The sequence below is a fragment of the Chamaea fasciata genome, unplaced genomic scaffold, assembly GCF_029207755.1.
Source record: "Chamaea fasciata isolate MVZ Bird 193981 ecotype frontalis unplaced genomic scaffold, bChaFas1.0.hap1 SCAF_2, whole genome shotgun sequence".
NCBI classification, from domain to species: Eukaryota; Metazoa; Chordata; class Aves; order Passeriformes; family Sylviidae; genus Chamaea; species Chamaea fasciata.
Genome location: NW_027094087.1, coordinates 46,035,370 through 46,044,845, shown reverse-complemented (window position 1 = coordinate 46,044,845; position 9,476 = coordinate 46,035,370). Strand labels below are relative to the sequence as shown.

General features: G+C 38.1%; 1 protein-coding gene and 1 long non-coding RNA gene across 6 annotated transcripts in view; one reads left to right on the top strand and one right to left on the bottom strand.

Annotated features, from left to right (window-relative positions):
- Positions 1–3,473: 3,473 nt before the first annotated feature.
- LOC136285134 (uncharacterized) lies at positions 3,474–5,064 on the bottom strand. The gene is made up of 3 exons (XR_010719360.1): positions 4,974–5,064; positions 4,748–4,802; positions 3,474–4,354 (listed from the first exon to the last, which is right to left on the bottom strand). It is a non-coding gene; the product is annotated as an uncharacterized lncRNA (long non-coding RNA).
- A 148-nt stretch (positions 5,065–5,212) lies between these two features.
- Positions 5,213–9,476, top strand: part of ATP8A2 (ATPase phospholipid transporting 8A2) — a 302,792-nt gene continuing 298,528 nt past the window's right edge. For 3 of the 5 annotated variants that reach the window (XM_066175899.1, XM_066175896.1, XM_066175897.1), the window contains exon 1: positions 5,214–5,352. The gene's annotated coding sequence lies outside the window, so the exon portion shown is untranslated. Of the gene's footprint in view, positions 5,353–9,476 lie in introns of all 5 variants that reach the window. The other 2 variants (XM_066175901.1, XM_066175900.1) reach the window with 1 other exon arrangement.

Below are 9,476 nucleotides of genomic sequence, written 5' to 3'. Positions count from 1 at the left end.
TTTCTTGTACATACACCTGGTAAAGCAGAGCAATATACTAGATTTTGAAAAGGCCGTTGAGTGTCTCTGCAGCAACATCTTTCTGCTTCTGGGACAGCTCTAAAGTGTGGCTTGCCACAGATATTTTCCTTTCAGTCTCTTTTCCAGCTAAGCTACTTAAGCCTTTTGGAGCAATTGCAAGGATGTAAGACATGGCATCTGAGAGCTTTAGATAACTGATTCTCAGCAGGTACACTCAAAGGATAATTTGGGAAAGATCACTGACACAGTTGAAGATTGAGAAAAAACCCCCAGATTTTACTAAGCCTAGGGGTTTATTTTTAGTGCAAAAAAACCCCTCCAACTAATTATCTATATTGAAAATATATTATTTTCAATTATTCCAGTATTTGTTAGGAAAGCTCTCAGATTTTTGATTAACATTATTGCCAATTTTTCATAATGAATCCTGCCCGCTACAAACATTCCTGGACAGTCTCTTTCCAGCCCCAGGAGTGCATAGATGCCTGCCTGTTTCAAAGTTCCTGGCTGTGAGACCACTGGCTGAGTGTGGTAGTTACATGGCAGTAATTCTAGATTCTTGGACATTTAAATGAAATTACGGGAAGCTATAATGAAGCAAAAAGATCTGAAAACAGAAGATGCAAAGTTTTGTATTTCAAGCCAAGATGTGATAAGGCAAAGCTGGTACGATGCAGATTTTAGTGGGTGACCCAGCCCAACCACCTATTTGGACTCCTCACAGAAGTGACACAATCTCTATAGTTAAAATACCACATCCATGTACATGACATTCACAGGAGGTTTTCCTGACAGCTGCAGGTGTAGTTATCCTTGCAGTGAGCACTGAAACCAGTTTAAATGAACATGAAGTGTCAGTAAATTAATCTCAATATTCCTGTGTTCCGATGAAGAATCACAGGACATACTGTGGATTTTAAATATATTTCTGCTGCTATTCCTCCTTACATAGGGTATTTTTGTTAATTCTAGTTCTAATTACCAGTTTGAATACTCTTGCCTTGGGGTATTAGTGCAAAAAGAAGGTAAATGAGAACTTGTCTTCTTTGACTGAAATGGAAGAGCCATGATTGTATCAGTTCATAACGGATCTAACAAAATGTGTCAGTTTGTTTTAGCTAAGGGTTTGGTTTGTTGAATCTGCCTTCTTTCAGAGTGTTGGAAATCAGGATTAACACAAATTAAATTAGTGTATAGGTTCTATAAAGGAGAGAAGGCAACCTGACATCTTATTTAAAACTGACTGGGAGGTCTTGACTTTTAATTCCTAATTATTTGAATGCAGATGACCAAACCCATTCCTTTGGTTTTATTAAATGAGCAGGTAGTCAGAAAGAGTGAAAGCAAAGTGTTTATCTCCTTATAATAACATCACCCTGATGAAGTTTTCTACTTTGAACAGAATGAGGGCTCAGGTGTTATCTCTTGTCAACTCAGCACTGTTCTTCCTATTTGTACAAAAAACAGTAAAGGCATTCTAAGGTCCTGTGCCTGTGAGATCTAGGAATACTCAACCCAATGCTTATAGAAAGGATATATGAAACAAGCACCCCAGGCTTTTTTGTGCCTTTGAATACTCTAATTATATGTTGCCTTATTTAACAGATGCTGTTCATTTGTAAATGGGAGACAAAAGATGCTGAAAGTGTATGTGCAAAGTCAACATCAGTCATCATAACTCTGAAAGAGATACAGAGGTTACATCTGCATTTGTCATATCAGTTACACAGGTGGGAATCAGGATTTAAGCATGAATCTGAAATCCAGATGACATTTAGTCAACATTTCTGCATCACTGGGAAGGCTCAGCATAGTTACTGCTTCAGTGGTCCATGGCTACTGAATCTGAAACACACTGGCATCAGTCCTGCTGCCTTGTTTTGAAGTGGGACAGAGAGACAGGGGAATTAAGGTATGCAGATACTATCCAGGCTGGGAAGGGCACCCCTTCTGCTTTACAGATTAACAGTCAAATCTTCTTCCCAGAGTTTCATTAATACAAGTCTGCAAGCCATCCTTGTGCCATTTACCTGACTGGTCCTAGGGGAAAACAAGGAGCTTTCATAAGAGCCTAGCAGACTGACAGGAGGAGAGAGTGCTAGCCCTCCCCAGCCAAATTTATCCTAATCCTGTGCTGCCTGAAGAGGGGGCACCATTCACTATCAGTCCTTAACTAAAATCCTGAGCCTTGCTGAAGTTTTCCCACAATCTTCAGTTAAAAAAAAAAAAAGTTTATACTGTCTGTTTTTTATCAAAGTAATTTTATTTACAAATCTGAAATTTGCTTATCTTGTCTTTGAAAAGCTTTTAAAACCTACCTCCCTACTGGTCATCATCAGTGTACAAAAGCTGGGTCATCAGTCTTCAGAAAGAGAAAGGAGTGACTAGAAAGATCTGAAATGTCTGAGGAGAAAGTTCACTTCTTACAGGAAAAAAAAAGTTTTGGGGGTCTGGGTCCCAAATTAACACACTTTGGGAAAGTGCAAGTATCAGTCAATGATGATGCAAATGTCATTGCAAAGAATGAATGTCATGCAATGAGTGCAAAGGAACTCATTACTTTAGGGTACTTTGGATCCATTCCATCTTGTGAAATTGGGGTGGGACATTGTCCTGGTTTCAGCTGGGGTAGAGCAAGAGCAGCTGCATGGTACTTATTTTCCAGCTGAGGTTAAGCCACAAAAGATATTTTTTCAGGTCTTTCTATATAGTGCTGAGCCCCTATAACAGGAAGAATTAAAGACACATTTTCTGGAGAAGATGAGTTTCCTACTGTGAGTTGTAGTGTATACTGTCACTAAAATTGTCCACTAAACACAGATGAAACTTTCCCTAGTGCCTTCAGGTAGCCCTTCTGTCATGGGTCTCTTAGTTGGGACTGTGGACACAGTATCTTCCATATACAGCATCGCCCCATTACCATTTCCTCTCTTGTGAGGGAATATGCACAGAGTGGGACATATGCAAAATCCAAAATCCTACAGTAGACCCAAGAAGGCCTCTTTAGTTGCAGGATCTCCACTGAAAACAAGAAGTCTGGTTTGTATCATAGTAGATGCACCTGCTTTAAATCTCTGACCATTTCCATCCTTGACTCCATACTCTATGCTATCCCCCTCAGGTGTTCTTAGCCATGTTGGTTCTGGTAGGAATTCAAGTTAGATGCAAGGAACTGTGTCTGGCACGGCATGGGAGAGAGCAGTAAGTATTCCCAGCCTGGACTGCTGGAGAGACTTCAACAGTCCTAATTTCACCATCAAGAAAGACTAGGCTGCAAAGAAGAAGATTCTGTAGTCCTCAACACTGGATGGTTTGGTTGAAGTTTTGGCCTTCCAGCTAATTACCTAAACCATTTTCTTTGAGGGCTTTCTGCCAAAATTCCAAAGAGAGAAAAAATGGGAATAAAATAACTGTATTAATAAATCTGATATGATCTTGTTGAGACAGTACAATTTGGTGTTAGTGCTAAATAGCAGGGGATTTAAATAATTTAGTATCCTTTTTGGTACTTTTTGGTTCATTAGACAGCCAAATTCCCAGGATGTGTGTACTTGCCATTCCTAGTAGGAAGGCTGTTGTTTACAGAGACATTAAACTCTCTTATCAGTGTCATCTTCTATGTAGAGAAATCGTGACAACCAAGGACAAGATTTAATCTTAGATCTTCTTCCTACCAGAATCCTCCTCCTTTTTTTTAAAATTAAAGTCCCTTCTTAAGACACCCAGCACTTTGCAGACACAAACATCTTGCTGAATTTCTGCATCATTCTTTTACAGGCTTCAAATCAAATCAGAACAGTTTTGCCCTCTGATGAGATGAAAAGATTGATATTTCTGTGTACCAGTTCACATCTCGTCGGGGCAGATGGTACTATGTACTGGATGCGTACATTGTCGTTAATTTGAGACTCAGCAACTGCAAACAACCATATTTTTTATTTCCATCACAACTAGTACACAAACTAGCATTCAGTAATCAAATATTAGTATCCTCAGCAGAAGCCACAAAATTTACTGAGGTAGAGAAAGGCGGCAGTGATGTGATAGCTTCTGTTTTTGTGAGGAGCTAAAGCTGTTTCATTGCAGTTTCAAATATTTTGTCATCAGTGGCTCCAGAGCAAGAGAATAATTGTAGTTATCTACTTCAGAGGACAAGATGAAGATTACAGGCAGCTACACGGTGTTTGTATTGTGCTGGGAAACAGAGGGTCATATACAAAAATATTTCTTTAGTCAGGTAAGTTTACAGCCATTAGAGTCCCATTTTTTTTTCACAGTTGCCATGTGGCTTTGATGGTGTCAGACCTCATGAAACTAAGTCCACCTGGGCATTCTGGACAAAATAAACAGAACATGACTCTTTATTGAATCTCCTACTTCTTAGAAAGGTTTTATTTTTACAAGTAATTTTATAAACTATGTTTCTATAGGGTTTTTTGGCATTATTTTTATTGTCTAAATTGTTTATTAAAAATGATTCTATATTGACATAAACAATTCTAATAAGAAAATTGATATATCCAATTTTGTAGACTAAAATTTGAGAAGAGTGATTAACAACCTGAAGAAAGGGGGAAGGGAAGTTCTACATTAAGAAGATTGGCAGTGCTTCAACTAGAAGACTATGCTGTGACTGAGGCTATAGCCAAAAATAGACTTGGATTAACAGAAGAAAGGCAAGTAGATAAAACTAAGGTCAAAGCAGAAATAGATGCTTTAGAATTACCTCATGCACCAGAGGATATGAAGAGATATTCAAGGAGTTTTCCTATTATAGGCACCTATAATGGAAAAATCAATTCACAATTAGAAGAACTATGAAAGATGACTCAAATAATAAGTTAATTAGAAGAACTAAGCTTTAATACAGGCAGAAAAAATTACAGTAGCTTTTTCTGATTGTTTGTACAGGCTTTAACATGCATGCTATTACAAATAAATTAAAAAATAACCTGTAAAAGACAGCTGGAGTAATACCAACACTTAGAAACTAAGAAACAGTAAAAGTAAATTGGCTGAACACTCTCATTGAGGTGGGGTAACATAGTGATAAAGCACAATAGGTTGTGCTTTAACTCCTCCCCAGAAAAAAGGCTTAGATAAGTAACAAGCTCTACCTGGTAACAGTTGTTGCAGCTCTGTTTACACTAATGAGCCCCAGATCCATAATTTGTGGGTGAGAGAAGCTAATGTACACAGATAGGAAGACTTTAAATGGGGGAAAAAGTAGTAGGAGGTTATGTCTGTAGGGATTATTATTATTTGGTGAGATAAGCTATAGCACCTAGAAAATTTGGTGGGGTTTTTTTTGTAGCTTTGAATTTTAGTCAGGTAAGTTGGTTTCAAGGGAGGAAGGGTTGGGCTTGTTGAAAAAATTTATTTTTGATGTGTTCAACTCTAATGCTCTGAGATAGATGCTGACTATCCTCATCTTTTCCTCAATTTTCTTCATGGAAAAGCTGAAGGCCTATTTTCTTGGTAGGAAGGTTTACTCAGAGATAGGGTAATGATCTATTAGTAAGGAAGACCTATGTCTGCTTTTATTATAATGATTTTGTTCCTTTATCTCTGATTAGATATTGCTTGGTAAAAATATAGCCAAAACCTAAACCCTGAGAGGAAACACAAAGTTATAATTCTTTCCTGTAATTCTGTGTTCCTGTGTGACATGAGCACTACAGTGATGGGTCTCAACAGCTGCACAGTAGGAGTTATGTTAAAGATGAAAGATATACTTGCTTAATGCAAGAGACTCCTTTGAATTTCTTGGGATGTAAGGCTTATTATTAGCAAGGAACTGTTGTTTTAACGATGAGCCCAATATTAAGACAGTAACTGAATGGGAGGAATTTCTCTCTGCTGAGTAGTTCTGCTATTCATAGCAAAATTGAACAGCTGTGTGAAAATAGTGTTTCAGTAATTTTTCTAATGACCTCTAAGTGTGGTATACGAAATTAATGCTTAATGGTTTGGGACTTCTGCTCATGTGTGACCAAATAATTTCTGTAATAGTCTGTGGAATGAAGAGAAATAAGGCTTGCAGTCTTTCAGAAAAAAACTGCTATATGAAATTTGTCCCCAGTAGTTATTTCAGAGACTTAGTAGTTGCTTTGGTCTTTTTTTTTTTTTTTTTTTTTTTTTTTTTTTTTTTTTTTTTTTTTTTTTTTTAATAGAGGGAGGGGGAATGAAACTTATATTAGGGGTGAGAATAGCTTTCTTTTTGAAAAGGTATCTCTTTTTTTCACAAAAAGATTTAAACAACAGATGTAAAATCCAGGAATGGTTATAGGTTAGCACTGTCTGAAATTCTGTCCTGAAGAGTGTAGCACCACTTTGGGCTCATCATCTGAAATTTAGCTGATAAGCCTTTCCTAGGAATGAAACACCAGTGCTTGCTGTAGCTGAATGGATGCACTGTCACTGGAAATGCAGTCAGCTAGGTTTCAGCAGCTTTCAGCAGTGCTTGGTTGGTTTGGGCTTTTCTTTTTTTTCTTTCTCCTCCCTAGGGCTACTTTTAAATTATAAACTCCTCCAGAACCAGCACATGAGTCATAAACATAATTTCCTCTAAATTCACAGCAGCCTATGCAATGTGAGATAATTAAATATTGAAGAGGTCTGTGATTCTTGTCTTTGCTCATTCTAGAAGCAATTACAATAAAACTTTGCCTGTTGCAGACAGGTACTGGAATGTCTCAAAAGTGACAGATGGATACAGTACAAATGTACTTAAAATCTCAGAAATGATGCAATAGCTCAAGCTGAATCCTGGCCCAATAGAAAGCAAACATTAAGTGTTTTGGCAGTGACACAAGCTTTGTGTGGGCCCTAGCAAGAGACCTGTTAGGTTGCGGTCTCAGCAGGTCCAGTGAGCATAACTCTGCCTAAGCCAAATTTGCTGTCACCAGTCTGCAGCAGTTCAGGGCCTGATCTATAGGATTACCAGAAAAATCTGTCAAGGCATCATAATGTATCTTTGAGAGATCAAGCCATTGAGGCTATTATCTCTCTTTGGGGGTGGTGGGTGAGAGGAGAGAATATTTTTAAAACTCATCCAGTACAGATGCTGCAGACAAGATAACTGTTCCAGGAAGAACAACCCCCATTAGAAGGCTTACTAGGCTGGGAGTTTAAAAATAAAATTACTTTATTGGGGAAAACATCTCCAGCTATGCTTATAGTATAGCACTTTGGCATAATAGTAGCTGGTGGCTGCAGTATTAAAAAAACCTGGTTTATGTTTTTCATATAATGTGCTCAAAAGAAAAAGGAAGAAACCACATGAGGTTTTAGCTCCATCAGCTTTATTCTCATCCTTGGTCTGGTCTTCTGGCTAAGGCTGCAGAGCAGAGAGAAGACTGGCTGATACCGCAAACCTGAAAGCCTCTCTTATCTGTCAATAGTGCTCCCTTCCTGACAGGGACAGGCAGAGGCGTGTGATGGCAGCTTTTTTCCTTGTCCTCAGTTAAACATAGAACTGCTGTTGAATTTTCTGTTTTGTAGGTCTGTTTATACATCCATTACACTGAAAATAAGCTTGTCCTACATGGAAGATTTTTATTAAGTTCACAAGTCTGTTCTGAGCTTAGTGCAGATATGTCTTTGTTAAGCTGCCCTAAACATAATTAGCTGTGTTCTGGCTTTGGTAGTCCTTGGCGATACAGATCAGTTGTAATCAATATGAGAGGTTCTGCACTAGATTCCTCATCTGGTGCTAAAGTAACTACCCTTCTAGGTCCAAATATAAGAAACCTGAAATGCAGGGATCTGTTCTTCCACCCCTTTTGCTGCAGGTCTCTTGGGCAGGTGGTCGTTTTAGTCTGGTATTTCAAGTCCTCTGCAAGCTGCCAGGTGGTGCTAATTCTCTCACCAGCATATTTACTCCTGTTTGAAGTTGTCTTAAACAGAAGAAAATGTCTGTTAGAGCCAGAAAATGAATCTGAGAGATGTGCTGCCTCGCTGCATGCCCTGTGCTGTGATGGTGGTACAGGACAGCAGAGTCCCTCTGCCATGTATCTGTTATTCCGAGAGCTCTGAAAATAGTTATCCTGAGGTTAATATTGACTTTCTGCTGGTAACAGTCAACTTCATGATGTCCACTCTACACTGGGGTGGCATTTCTTGTTGCTCTCATGGAAGCAGTGTGACGAGTCTGTGTGGGTTATGCTCATACTTCTGAGATTCAATGCAGTCTTCTACATGGTTATGAAGTGTTCCCTTCACCATGTGGGATTGCTGAACAGTCCTTGTTCTGAAGTAGGAGGCTAAAATTTTCTTTCTGATTAACAAGACAGTATTAATTTTGTTCCTGCATTATGTCAGACTTCAATGTAGCTAGTAGATATTAAATTAGACAAATTACTAAAAGATAAAAAAGGTCACAATAGACTAATTTTAGTGGTTACTACACTACGCAGTTACATGCTGTTTTCTGCAAGGCACTTGGATGCTGCATGAGACATCTGAAAGTATTTTGCAATTAGAGAGAATGAATTGGTTGCCAATTTCCTCTTTTGAATGCTTCCATTAACAGTCCCACTAACAGTTGTAATGAACCTTTAATAAATACAATAAGCCACATAACCCATATGCATGGCTTGGTACATGATAGGTTCTGCAATGGTACCTTGCTGTCATATTTTGTAAGTACTTCATCAACAACTTGATATGGTTAAAAAAAAAGTTACCTCAGTGGAGAAAATGGGCTATAATTGAATTTACCACCATTATCTGTTTCATATCTGCTTTGTTCTGTGTTAAACACATTTGGAGAATGGCAAAAATAGCAGAGTAGGAAGGATACAGTTGAAAAATGTGCTGCTCTTAGTTTACCATTCAATCCTTAGAACTTTTAGTGTAATGCTGGGGAACCCTCTTAGGTAGGCTCATTTTGGTGGCTTGTTCAAACCCTTAGCAATGCAGATGGGATCTGCTCCATGCCAATCCAAAGGCATGTCTGAGTATCTAAGGTGAGTGCTTAGATGTGTATGTCTATGCTGAATAGCAGGACCTTCATCTAACAGAGTCTGGATGAGGTACGATTGGGCCTTGCTTCTGCAATAGCCTACGCACTTCCTCCTCCACATGATCCTTCCCTGTTGTCTTCTGCATGATGTGTCTCATTGCTGTAAAGCAGAGAGAAGAGGTTTGAAGAAATGCTGGGAGTGAACTTTGTGCCTGACTGTATCCACCAGTTGGTCCTTGATGATAAAAATTGCTTCTGGATCAGTCTTTGTTCCTCCCAAGCAAAAAAAAAAAAAAAAAAAAAAAAAAAAAAAAAAAAATATATATATATATATATATATATATATATATATATACATATATATATATATATAAAATATATATATATATATATATATATATATTTTGATTTGAGACCTTGAGATCCTGAGGTTTAAGAGAGTTTGTTTATACCTTAGTTCCTACAAATGTCTTTTTATAAAGGCCATTTC